Below are 14,293 nucleotides of genomic sequence, written 5' to 3'. Positions count from 1 at the left end.
TTATTAAAATTCTCAACACTGAAATTCATTTTATCCTGTTAACCAAATATATAGAATACCACATTCTGAAAAAATATTAAACAGGATGGCACAGAAGTCTAAATATGGCAAGGGGGGGGGGGATTCAAGGTTACAGTCAGGTCACAACCTTTTCCTAGCCTCACCATGAAGTGCTTCCAGGGATGCAGGAGAAATAAGTGGCCGCTGTGGCCACTACATCATAGTGAGGCACACAAAACATCCGTCACGTGTATGTGAAAATCATAAGCCTGAGCTTTAGAGAGAGTTGTGCAATTGACAATCAAATGGAGCTTAAAGGGAATTACGGGGTTTTCAACTAAAGTCCTGAAATAAAGAAAGCAATATTTTACGGTAAAAAAAAAAAAATCGCAAATGTCAAGTTTAAATCATACCCCTTTGCACCATTGAGCTACTAGCTAGTTGTATAGGCTTCTTCAGTTCTTAACACAGAGAAAGACCAACTTTCATGCTCAATAAAACTTAAGAACTTTAGAAATACATTTCGGAACATAACTCATGTATTTGTGGCTTTCCCCTTTCCTATGTGGCTAATTGTAGCGAAAAATGAGCAAGCTCAAGAACTACTTGCCTCTTTCCCATCTTTGCTTATGAGTTCCGGTGTTGTTTGTTTGTCTGTTTCGTTTTGTTTTTAATAGGGCTAACACTAATTCAGTCGTTAAAACAACAACAAGAAGAAAAGCCTTGGAAATACCGGGGTCTGCCTTCCCTGTGGCATGCATGCATCAACCAGTTCTAGCCGGGCTTTGGGAAACCCCAGGGCAACGGAACCTACCAGGAAGCCACCAACCATCAACCCCCCCCAAAAGCTGGAACCCAGCTGCCCAACTCAGTCGCTCCTGTCCAAAGCCAGACAGGTGGCAACCCAGATTGGATCAGTTGTTGTGGGAATGATTTGATTCACAAACAGGGTTATTAAATTTTATATGGAGACAGGCGAAAGTCACAAGATCCTGGAGAGAAAGACCTGATTCACATAAATTTATCTTAATAGCTGTGAATTCGGGAGCATAAAGCAGAAAAAAAATTAATGGAAAGGCATTTCACCTCCTCCGTCTGCCTGCTCCCCTCCACTCCCCTGCACATAATATGCCTGCGCACACACACATAGATCAACACCCGCCACACAATCCGCCCAGTGCAGGAGGAACCCGACACATTGATCCGAGTCTGTTTTGACATATAAACTCCAATTTGGCCCCAAGTCACTGCGAGTGGACACTGCCACCAACGGCTCTGACACTAGGTTATTTGTTGTTGCTGTTCGCTGTCCCTGTTTGCACATTAATCCAGTGACAATTAGGTGTCAGCGAGCGTTGTTTCTGCTTAGCTGATAGCCTTGGGCTCTGCGCTTGAAACCCTAATCAGGAGTGTAAACTCTGCTATATTTCAATTTGGAGAAGCGCTCTTCCGCTAAGAGGCCCCTGGCACTGCGATAAATAAAACGCCTATTTACTCTATTGCCACACTTAGACATCTAATGCACTTACTACCAGCCCCCTAATCATAGCCTACAGTTAAAACCGCCTATAAATCACTCCGTTCTCATCCTGCACATTAGTGAAGCCATTTTCCCCAAACCCCACAATGAGCACTGTTTCCTTTTCTTGTTAGTCAAAAGCTAGATGATTTTTATTAGGTTAAAGACGAGTTCACAGATGGTAAATCGCGTGGAGAGAAATGAGCTGGAGAGTTACTCTGCACCCAGGCGGGGCGTGGGTGGGAGGCGGTCCCCGAACCTGGAGCCGAGGGACTCCTGGGCGCCGCGGCATTGGGGCCCCCGCACCGGCGGGTCGTAGGGGCCCGGCCTCCTCCTCTGACACTACCGGCATGCCCTAAGCCAGCAAACCCCGCCGCCGGGTCCCCCTTGTTCTGGCCTTGCAGATCTCCCACCAACGCCCGCCCGCTGGGAAGGGCTGGGAAGGCTAGGGCCCCTGTGTGGCTCGGCGCAGTGAGGTCCCCAGGGACCTGGCGCAACAAAAGCCGGGCCCGCAGCTCCTGCTCCTGGGCTTCCTTTTCAATTCTCCCCCGATCTCAGGTGGAATTAGGAGGATTAAAGAGGCGAGTAAATGAGGCGAGTGTGCAAAATGACTCCTTTCTGAACCAAACGGCATGCTCCGTGCTGGGGAAATGAGATGCACATTTAAATCTCATCCATCCACCGCCTGCGGCCACCGCCATGTACCTGCCTACTTAGCCCAAGGGTTAATTAATTGAGGCTTCAATGCACTATTGCAAGAGCATTATTGCATTTGATACTCTACATCTGTGATTTAAAACTCTTTCAGTCCCTTGTCAGCAAGGGAGGGTTTTTAACTAGGAAATTAGCATTCAGATAAGGGGACGCTCTATTTGCTTCTGAAAGGAAGGAAATATTAAGGATGCTGGCGCACAAACTGGGCTGTCATAGCCTGTCCCATCCTGGAGGGAGCGCGAGGGCCCTGGGCTCCCGTGGGAGCACTGGCGACTGGGGCCCAGCTTCTAGCAACCTACATCTGCACGGTGGGAGGTCAGGAGGGGGACCCGCAGCCTCCAGGACCCTACTTCTCGCAGCCTCCTCCAACCTGCTGGGGCGTGTTTGCCTCTGCAAAGTCCGGTAATATATTTTCTTCCCACTTCTTAGGAGCTGATTCTCCTTAAAATGCATTGCCACGTTATCTCAAACGTTGTCTTTCTGACTCCCTTGCAGGGTTCAGATGAGGAAGTAACCCGGTTTACTAAGGAAAGAGGAAATGTAAACATTGCACCAGAATTCTAATGATGCTTCGGGGAATAAGGACAGACTGTGATTCTCTTTATTCCAGCATTGGCTTGAAGTGGCACACCATCGGCAAACACACACACACACACACACACACACACACACACACACAAAGCAAAAACTAACGATGGACCAATCTATATTCTGGATCCCAAACCAGTTAGATTTGTGTAACCTAATCATACCCTAATGTCAGCTGCAGACACAGTTTTCATTCAAAACTCAAACAGACTTAGATTCTGAACTCTGGAGCAAAGGCCTTAAGAAGAAGAACAGCAACAATAAAAATTCACCGTCCCTCAACCTTGAGTGCTTCCTTCCTTGAACCTCTTCATGGCAACTGGAAACTCAGGATCAGGCAATACCAAAATACCCTACTAAGTGAAAAAGAGACTCAGGATCAGACAATACCAAAATACCCTACTAAGTGCAAGGAGTCAGGCTTTCTTGTCTACTGAAAGCGATTGGGTCCTTCACCCAATTAAGTGAAACCATATCACCTTCTGTGGGGTTTTACCCAACCAACAATCAGATGGGGTAAGCGTCCTCAGTTTCCAATAAATCCACCTATGACCGGGAACTAGCTCCCATGGGGTGTTTGATGTCAGTTGCCTTTAGGTAATTCTTCCTGAGTTATCAGTTATCAGTGAGTCTCTTTGCAGATGCTCCCAGTTACATCTTTTTTGTTTGTTTGGTTGGTTGGTTGGTTTTTGTTTTTCGAGACAGGGTTTCTCTGTATAGTCCTGGCTGTCCGGGAACTCACTCTGTAGACCAGGCTGGCCTCAAACTCAGAAATCCACCTGCCTCTGCCTCCTGAGTGCTGATCTTGATCATGGTCTCCTTGCATCTCAATAGAACTAAAAAGGCAAGGGACTCAGAAAAGTCGCTGACATCAATACATGACACCTGGACTATATGCTGGCCTTTTGATTTCTTAGCTATTTCATTTAAACCTTGAGCCACAGCGCTGGTAGTTTGGTCCATGTTGTTGAAGAACCAAGTGTTTCAAGTATTTCACACGGTACCCAAGCTATACAGTATCCCCTCACTGGTGACTGTCACTTTTCTGGGTCCTGCAAGCAGTGAGGCCGGAGAGTTTCCATTGTTTTAAACCTGTTTGATAGAATCCTTTGAAAGGAAAGGAAAATTATAACGTGTGTGTGTGTGTGTGTGTGTGTGCGTGCGTGTGCTTGCACTTTAAACCACATCTTTCCTTCATTGCTCACACCAGGTCATTATGGGCAAGCTTTTTCCTGGGACTCCTAGGTGGCCTGCATCAGCAAAAGAACCCCGCAGGAAGAGCACATGATATCTTGGAAGAGAAGAAACGCACACGTAACTCAATAAGCCCTGGAGATGGATGAAATGAAATGGAATTGTGAATCTATACACTCAGCAGCTAGGCTTTGGGGACATTTGGTGTCACCGGTCTTGAGACTCTCCACTTTCCTGACAAGAAGAGAGATCTGCACATTTGAAGTCTCTCAGAGGCCAACCCAAAAGCCAACACTTGATACTAGAGGAGAAATATGGAGATGCGTACCAAATGCTTGATTATAACGAACATAATTTGAGCAGGTTTCCTTGGGTTGGAGGCAGCCATTGTGCACCAGGAAGCGAGTTCTGTCCAAAATATAAGGAAACAGAAGGTAACAAGTGGCATTCATTCTAGGAAACTGGTACCCAGCAAACGTGTCCCTCCGTGTGGACATGACGCAGAGCAGCTGAGGCTGCAGAGGCTCCAGGTCACCAGATCATCTCTCTCCTCTGCAGTCTACCCCTTACCCCTTCTCCCGCACAGGTTGTCTTCTCCTTTGGATTCACAATCAGAGGCAGCGACAGCCTCAGGTTTCCATCTCATAGGACGAGGGAGAGAAAGAAACACAGTCTTCTCCATGACAGCAGAACATTCTTGGTTTTTTGTTTTTGTTTTTGTTTTTTGAGACAGGGTTTCTCTGTGTAACCCTGGCTGTCCTGGAACTCACTCTGTAGACCAGGCTGGCCTCGAACTCACAAATCTGCTTGCCTCTGCCTCCCCAGTGCTGGGATTAAAGGCGTGCGCCACCACAGCAGAACATTCTTAACAGAAGCAGAGATGGCAGCTCACTCCGCAACCCCATCTCCACAACTTCAGCTTCACAACTCACAGCTCCACAACTCACAGCTCCACAACCCCAGCTTCCTTCTCTCCACCTAACACCTGGAGTAAGGTTTGTACAAACAGTGGGAAAGTCCACCTGTGAAACCTCACTATGACCCACGGGATTATCCCAAATATCCAGAGTACAGTTTTATCACCCTGAAAAAAAAAAAAAAAACCTAAAAAGTAGGCCATTACAAAGAGCTGGACAAGATTTAAGGCACACTGTTGTGTAGTGTGGGGTTTGGCCTGTGTACTCCAGTGTAACAGCAAAGAGAGAAGATATTTGGAGCCCCTGATTATTAGGTTACCATGTACAGAGAACCCCAATTGTGGGATTTCATATGCAAAACCAGCCTAGCAAAGTGGTAATAAAATTATTTATTTTTTAAAAATTAGTCTTTGCAGGGTGTGATAGTACTGACTTTTAACCCCAGCAGTCAGGAGGCAGAGGAAGGTAAAGCTAGCCAGGAGTACATGGTGAAATTCTGTCTCAGTGAAACAATGAATCAATAGCCATGCCTGTCATTCTACTGCGTGGGAAGTTGAGGCAGGGGGATCAAGCATTCAACAATTAGAGGCCAGCCTGAATGAGGCTTTGCCTAAAAAACAAAGGAGAAATGAGAGAGAGAGAGAGAGAGAGAGAGAGAGAGAGAGAGAGAGAGAGAGAGAGAGAGAGAGAGAGAGAGAGAACACAATCTAAATCTTATTTTAAAACATGCTGCAACAAATTTTTGTAGGTTTGTTTCAGTGAGTTTAATTCTCATGAAGGAATGAAGGAAGACAGACAAGAGGTCATCTTTGCCGAAAGTTTTTCTCTTTACCTCAACAATCAAAGGACTGGCTTCCAAGTTAGTGTGGCACACAGAAGCAACAATGGCTCTGTGTGTGGAAGTGCTCTGTGTGCCCTGTGAACTTTTCAAGACTGGGACACTGGCCTCCCTGCTAACCTGGAGTTGTAGGGGAGATTTCTGGTTTCTTTGGAAACCCGGTTGTATCACACGATGTCTTCCTGGAAGCTGTCTTGTGAGAGGACGTTTTGCTGAAGCACAGGCTTGAGAGGGCGTGTGACGTTTGGAAAGACTGTAAGTAGAACCCACAGACAGTGAAAGGATGTCTTGCATTGCTACGATTTGCAACGCTTTCCTAGTCTTTGCTAGCCATGCAGCACTTCTCTGGTCTACACTAGGCTTCACTTTGTAGAGAGAAATACACCAAAGACCATCTTGTGATAGTCTGACTGGTTCTTGCCACTTCCACTGACTCACACCAATTCGGAAGAGCCTTGTGGTTTCTACTGGATGAAGCCGCGGCTACTGGTTTGTATTTGGTGTTTACCATTAGACTGGACTGCTGATATTCTGACAACAAAGATTGGAATTGCCCTAAAGAACTACTTCTGGACAGGTTCACAACCCCCTTGCCCTGTGAACCACCTTCCTCCCCTACCTTCAGCTAGAAGGGAGGTTGAAGCATTTAACAATCCTACATAAAACAGGCTTTGAAAAATCTGAGCCTACATGTAGAGCATCAGCTCTCTGTCACTCCTTTGCCAAGCCAAAGGTGCCAATGTCTCCCTACTTCTTGCTGGGTGGGGTCCCCCAGCTTAGAGCCTAAAGTGTGGCACAGGGGTCCTAATTCATCCAGGGAACATGAGGGAAGTGCTTCGTTAGCTTCCCCTGGGCCATAGCTGCACAAGAGACAGGCAAACTGCAGAGATGCCAGAAGACCCCTTAGTAAAAGGCAGAAGAGAATCCCAGAGTTGCCTAGGGGTCTCTGGAATTTGAGGACACAAACATAATAAACACAAAGATGATTAGTTGAACAAGCACATAAACTTCTGTTAGCAAAGCGCACCCCCCCCATGATGGAAGGGTTGAAAATGGTTTATTTAAAGGCTTCCTGTATCCATAGGATGAGGGATAAGTAATTTAAAACAAGGGACAAGTCATCCCACACCAACCCTGTGGAGGAGAGGACAGACTACTTTAAAAACAAAACAAAAGCCTGGCAGTGGTGGTGCACCCCCCCCCCCATAATCCCAGCACTTGGGAGGCAAGGGCAGGCAGATTTCTGAGTTCGAAGCCAGCCTGGTCTACAGAGTGAGTTCCAGGACAGCCAGAGCTACACAGAGAAACCCTGTCTCGGAAAACCAAAACAACAAAACAAAACAAAACAGAAGCTGAACACAGTGACTCACATCTCTAATTTTAGCTATGGAGTGAGACCCTGCTTCACAAAACAGAAACAAACAAATTTAAAAATAAAATAATAAAATAGGGAAACTAGGGAATGGGGGGTGTATATATAGCTCAGTGGTAGGGCAGTTACCTAATATGTATGAGGTCTCGAGTTTAATCACCAACACACACACACACACACACACACACACACACACACAGAGCCCTAAAACAATACCCTCAAAATAATAACCAAACCTAAACAACAAACAGCAAAGGGAAAGGTGTCAGGTTTGTGGAGGTTTGGGGGTTGCGGGGAGAAAGCGGTGCCTCCGTGAGCAGCTTCGGTTTCCTCAGTGACAGGAGAAACAAAGGCAGAGGAGCGGAGCTTCCGCGGGGACAAGCCGCTGCTCAAGACAGAACAGCAGCCATCTTGGGATTCCAGGATTCTCAGACAAGAAGATGATTTCATTAGGCACGCCCCCAAACTCGGTCCCGTTAGCAAGTGTAATGGGACTTTTTTCGGTTTCATAAAATACCTTGATAACTGGAAAGTGCCAGTTAATGGCTACCTGTTCCAACTATGAATTTCACAAAGATTAATATACCCCGTTAGGTTTCTTAAGATTCTATCAAGAGGCCTCCGTGAGTCTTGGGGGTGTTTTACAGTCTCTGTGGGCATGAGCCCACCTGAAACTACCGCTCAACAGCCTAACTGTCATCTTCATCTTCTTCTGGCATAAAAATACATATTTTTCCCATAATAAAGATTTTTTATAATAGCAATAAAATAACTCCAGAGAACATGGTTGTCTTGAGATAGCTTAGCTGTGCCTGGTACCTCATAACGCCCTGGGGACACAGCAGGCCCATAATACTCTCTTTAGCTGCCATGTCTCAGCTTAATTAAGGAATAAAGCCAAAAGGTCATGCTGGAGAAAAATGTAAATCTTCAAAACTTTTCATTCTTGACCCAAACTCTGTGTCATAAAAATCTCCGTTTTCTCTGGAGCAAGCAGTCTGCGGACCCCGACGGCTGGGAGACACCAGAACTCACCGGTACTCTAAAACATGCCTTTGGCACCCTGCAAATAAATCCCAACGTCACCTCTGGACTTGAAGTTATGCTCCTACCTCTTTTGACAGAGGCTCTGCAGAGCATCTGCCCAGCCCAGGGAACAGGAAACTGGGAAAACTGAAGCCAGCTTCTTCTCCTTCAGCGAGAGCCATTTCCCAACCATATCCCTTGGTGTCAGTGTGTGGATTCCTGTCCAGAGAGAAGGTGAGGGAGTGAGGTTGCCATGTGAGTCTCAGGGGAAAAAAAAAAAAAAAAGAGTATGTCTCTCTCCAGCTTATTGGCTATGCAATTGCTGGTGGAAACGCAAACTATGATTTTTGGGGTTCAGTTATTTCGTGGGTCACTGGTTACTGTCAATCATAATGAGTGAGTTGGTTTGGACCTAGGTCTTGTTTGATGACCCTTCAATCACTTGTGGTGGAGGTTCACAGGCTAGCATACAGGCACCATGCTCAAAACACGTACTTCTGATCTGATAGGACTGGTACCGTACAATAACAAATATTATTTGTCTTCAAGAAATGGGACCATCTCGCATTTATTTGTGGCTGTGCTAATTGGAAGAAAAGATTTACTGCATTATGGAGCTAATTATATGTCATCTGCTTCTCTCTCCAATGTGTAAATGGACAGACAGATGCTACATTGATCAATTGATGTTGTGATAGATCAGTCAATTGATTTGAACCAAGATAATATGTATTTATGGGAGACACAGAATGAGCTGTTTATTTTTTCTAGTAAATAAAAGGATCCACATGATTGCCATAAACGGGAATGGGTGATGATAAGTCAGGGGTTGCCACTGCAATCTTGCTGGAAAAAAAAAAAAAGTTCATTTTTCTCTCACTTCCATATTCAGCAGACATTATGGCTCAAAAAAAAGTGAGATGTTTAAATATTTGATAAACTCGGGCAGAACAGTGCATTGCTACCATGCTAGAGTGGCCCGGCAGTTCTCATGAAGATATAAATTTGTCTGCATACAAATGGAACTGTTTTGCTATCTGGCTTTAAAATCCCCTCTCCTTTTCCTCCTCTTGCATGCAGGGTTCTTGCTGGATGAGCTCTATATTGTGCAAACCATCAACTTTACTAAGCTAGAGACATTTCACCTTGGTGCCCGGACATCTATACTGTGTCCCCTCAGCTATCATCCAGAAGAAGCAACAAGTTAAGGATCAAGGGCTGGAATGACTTCCCCTCACGATGCGCTCCTTACATCAGTCTGAAGCACAGACACTCATTTGTAACACGGAAGCCTCCTCAAGGTGGTCCATCTTCACCCTCCACCCAGCATGGCCCTGCCTGGTTGCTCTGGGTACCCAGTTATGGATCTCCCACTGACCATCATGTCATTTCAGCTGAGCAGAGAGACGCAGTGTACAGAGGGATATCAAAGAGGGAGGACCACGACTGGCCACTGGGTAGCCAAGTCCTGGCATTGGATCTAGATGGACACTAGGTTTCAAGGACAGAGTTGTTAATGTGTACCTACGACATCCATTTCGCCTTGCCTCACCTTCACGGTGCTGAAAGTCTGTTCACCGCTATTGTTTCTAAAACCTAGAAAAAGCAAGTGGGATTGATTCATAAAGACAAACAAGTGGCATGCTTTGCCAAGATGGGCTCCCCACCAGTGGCTTGTTGTTAACTGAGAACAGGATGATAACAAGGATCATGTTAGGAGACTCATTCTGCAAAGGAGAGGTTTGCATTTAGAGTTACTAAATAGATAACTACACTATTACTAAATAGATAACTACACATCCTTGGCTTGATGCCATGCACCAGACAAGATGTTCTTTGTAAGAAATTAACTGTGATATGAACAGGAAACTCTCTGTCTAGACTAGTTTGGGGTACCGAGGACCTTAGCATTAAGCCAAACTTTGCTGCCTACTGTGCACCCCCTCTGACTGAATAAGGTCAGGACTAGGGAGGGGAGGGGAGGGAAAGTTGGAATGGGGACTCGTGCCTCTTTAACAAAGCATCTCGAATGACGATTACACTGAAGGCTGCAGATCCAGGGCACGAGGCGTCTCACGAAGTGAGAACAAGAGTTTGCCATCTGGGTCCTGGTTTCTACGACTCCTTTCTGTGTTAGGTTCGGGGGGCTGCTGTAACAAATGACTACAAAGACAGTGGCTTACTGCAGGACAAAGTATTGTCACACAGCACCAAGGTCAGAGGGCTGGAATCTGTTCCAGACCGTGTTAGCTTACTGGTCCTTTCTGAGGGATTCTGCTCTAGACTGTCACCTGTGTCTGTGCGTTGCCTGGCTCCTGGCTCCTCTGTCTATCAAGCTAAGGTCTAACGTCTTCCCTCTGGCTCTGTTTCTTCCCTTCCGGGTCAAAGCTCTGTCCACCCTCTTATCAGGAAACTTGTGATTGAACTGGGGACCACTGGGATAACCCAAGACATTTTAGGGTTTTTTTGTTTGTTTGTTTTTTGATTTTTGGTTTTTGAGACAGGGTTTCTGTGTAGTCCTGGCTGTCCTGGAACTCACTCTGTAGATCAAGCTGGCCTCGAACTCAGAAATCCGCCTGCCTCTGTCTCCCAAGTGCTGGGATTAAAGGTGTGCGCCACCACTGCCGGGCATCTTTTGGTATCCTTAGGCTGAAATTTGCCTTTTCCAGCATGTCAATCAAATGGAAACACTCTTTGTGTAGTCTTTTCGTTTCTGGCTCCTTTTCCGTACTGGAATGTCCTTGTTCTATAAACGAAGATGCTCTAACCTTAGCAAATAGATCTTTACAGGAAAATATTTTCACTTCTATTGAGTAAACAGTAGGTTGTGTGTGGAGCGTGTGTTTAACATTTCTAAAAAACCCAAAGCTGTCCCTGAAGCAGTCCTTACCAGCTGGGTTTGAGAACGTTTCAGCTGTCATGCTCAACACTTGATACACTGTTTCTTTTTAATTTTCACAATCCTGGCAAGTGGGTAGTAGGGCCTCATTATGGTTTTAATTTGGACTTCCCTGAGACTCCACAGTCTTGAATATCAACCTTCCAATGTTGTGACTCTCTAATACACGTTCTTGGGTTGTGGTGACTCCCAACCATGGAACTATTTTTGTTGCTACTTCATAATTGTAATTTTGCTACTGTTACGAATCACAGTGAAAATCTCTGTGTTTTCCTATGGTCTTAGGTAACCCCTGTGAAAGGGTTTGTTCAACTCCAAATGGGTTGAAATACTAGTGCATGCTTATCTTCTTTGACATGGCTTTTAAAAACATTTTTGCCTATTTTTCATTAGTTTGTTAGTCTTATTTTGATTGTCCAAGCCTTTTAAATTCATTTATTATTTTTATTTATGTGTCTCTGTACATTTTTACCAGTGAGTTTTATGTTTAGGTGAAATCAGAGGTTAGAGGACATCGGATCCCCTGGAACTGATATGGGTGCTTTGAACCAAAAGCCAGGCCCTCTTCAGGCACAGTAAGAGCTGGAACTCAGAGATCTGCCTGCCGCTGCCTCCCCTCCTACTCTGAGTGTTAGCTTTAAAGGCGTGCAATCCCCCAGCTGCAGTATGCCCTCTTAACCAACCAGCGTCAGCTCAGCAACAGCCTTGGCTCTCAGAACTCATTGCATAGTCACCCTATCTATGGCTTTCTACTTATTACTATCAATTATCTTGTAAATCTGGGAATTACAGTGTCTCCAACGCACTCCTTTAATGGCCTCCTCCAACAAGCTTCAGAAAGGCAAGTGTTTAAGAAGTAAAAGGGAATTAGCAGGCATGGAATTAGAGTCTGATTTTGAACTTGAAATTTATTATTTGAGAATAAAAGTCATTTGGACTCCTGATTCTTAACTTCCTGGCCTATGACTGAAAAAAAATCCATTTTTCTCTTAATTTTTTTTTTTTTTTGGTTTTTCGAGACAGGGCTTCTCTGTATAGCCCTGGCTGTCCTGGAACTCACTCTGTAGAGCAGGCTGGCCTCGAACTCAGAAATCTGCCTGCCTCTGCCTCCCAAATGCTGGGATTAAAGGCGTGCGCTACAGCGCCCAGCTTGTCTCTGTAATTTTTATGAGTCCAAATAAGCTTGATTCTGCAGCTCCATGATGTATTAGTCCTGCCGCAGAGACTATGTTCCTGGGGGACACAGAAAAGGCCACTGGGCATGGTCTGGGCTCCACATGTTGAAGTTGTCTGTTTTTGTTTAAGAAACAGACAGCTTGGGCTGGAGAGGCAGCTCAGTGGTTAAGAGCACTGACTGCTCTTCCAGAGGTCCTGAGTTCAATTCCCAGCAACCACGTGGTGGCTCCCAACCATCTGTAATAGGATCTGATGCCCTCTTCTGTCTGAAGACAGCTACAGTGTACTCACATACATAAAATAAGTAAATGATTTTTTTTAAAAAAAGAATGAAGGGAGGGAGGGAGGGAGGAAGGAAGGAAGGAAGGAAGGAAGGAAGGAAGGAAGGAAGGAAGGGAAATAATTTCACCTCTATTTGGGACTCAGAAAAAATATAGATTATCTGTCAAATAGAAAAACACAAATTTGTTAAAAGAAAACAAAATTGTATTCTCAAGCTTCTAAAATGGTTGGCGTGAAGGACAGGAGAGAGCTTCCACAAAAGGCCTCCAGCTTCTGCACAGCACCTTCACTTCTTACATGTTCAGACTGAGGAACATTCCAGGAGAGGCCACTTCAGGATGGTGGGCTGCCTTCTCCAAGACTTAAGAGTTGGGGTGAACATGGAAAACTGTAGCGTACGAGTTGTTTTCTGCTAAAAGTATGCTCTTGTTTGAGGGAAGTTTTACAAGACAGGCCCTGAGGTTTAGCCTCCTGGGGGAGTGGTGCAGTAATGGCTGAAAGCCATACTCTGTGTCCCTTGGGGCAGAGCCCCCAAGACGGGATGGGAGTCCACTGCCCTATTTTGGTGTGGAGAACAGAAGCAACCAGAGAGTGTCCTTCCCTGGGCACTTGCCCCAACACGCCTGCCATGGCCCCTTCTGGGAAATGTTATCAAACCATCTAATTATGCCTCCCTGTGTGCCTGCCAGGGACTTGGAATGAGCAAGTGGCCCGAGCTGATTACCTTCAGGTGCGGGTAGGGCTAGTTAAAAATTCCATTAGCAGCACACAGGCATTGGGAAGGAGGTTTCTGAGGAGTGGGCTTTTTCTAGTTAACAGGGACGAAATGGCGTCTCATGTCACAGCTCCTAGAAGGTGAGGACTCCCGTGTGTTTACATTCTACCGGAAAGGAGGGCGAGCATCTAAAGGGAGGTCCACCTGCAAGAGGAGGGGCACACTGCTTCCCCAATCGGGCAGGAGGGAGCGGCAGCTCCCCTCAGAGCCTCTGAATCACTTACACAGGTCACCCTCCGGTGCTTCTCGACCTAATTGTCATTTTTCTCATCGTAACTCCCCCTCCCTCACCCCAAACCCAGCACCGCCCCATTCAGGAGTCTCCAAGGCTGCCAACAAAGGTGAGCGGCGCTCTCCATTCTGCTTGTGCTTGCCATTCCACTCTAGAAGGGGACCAATTAGACTGGGATCGCCCCATCTTCCTTTTGGGCTTAAGTGACGCATAGACGTACAGCCTCAGAATTTCAATAGATACCTGATTGTGGTGTTTTCAAAGGGGAAGAAGCAGGCATGCTGCTTGAGAACAAAAACGAGGTCTTTGAAAAAGCCCTTTAGGTTGAGCTGTTTTTCCATTCGGGGACCTCTTCACTGTTGACTTTGCTCTGTCTGTGAGCGAGTCCGGCGTTCTTCGCTCTTCTCCCCACCTGCACACTTCTGCGCATTAGCTGAGAATAGGACTTCCGAACAGAAGGAGCAGCTCACGAATAGCACAGGAGCCACACAGCACATCTTCCTTTGAGCTTATCCCGGGTCCTTCTGGGCAAGGTCCCTCCATGGCCAGCCCTGGTTTAAAGGAAGGCTGAGACCTGGAAGCAGGGCCTGTGGACATCTTGTGGTGTAGATGAGAGTGAGCCTCACACAGTGCTGAGCACAACCCTATGAGGCTTCTCACCGCCTGGCATTCAGGGCTCTCTAATGAGCTGTCATATATGGGTGGGATGGCTTGTCACTTAGCGGTGACATTGATCAGGATGTGGCTGAAGCATTATGAAG

The sequence above is a fragment of the Mus pahari genome, chromosome 11 (assembly GCF_900095145.1).
Source record: "Mus pahari chromosome 11, PAHARI_EIJ_v1.1, whole genome shotgun sequence".
Lineage (NCBI taxonomy): Eukaryota > Metazoa > Chordata > Mammalia > Rodentia > Muridae > Mus > Mus pahari.
This window is presented reverse-complemented; position numbering follows the sequence as displayed.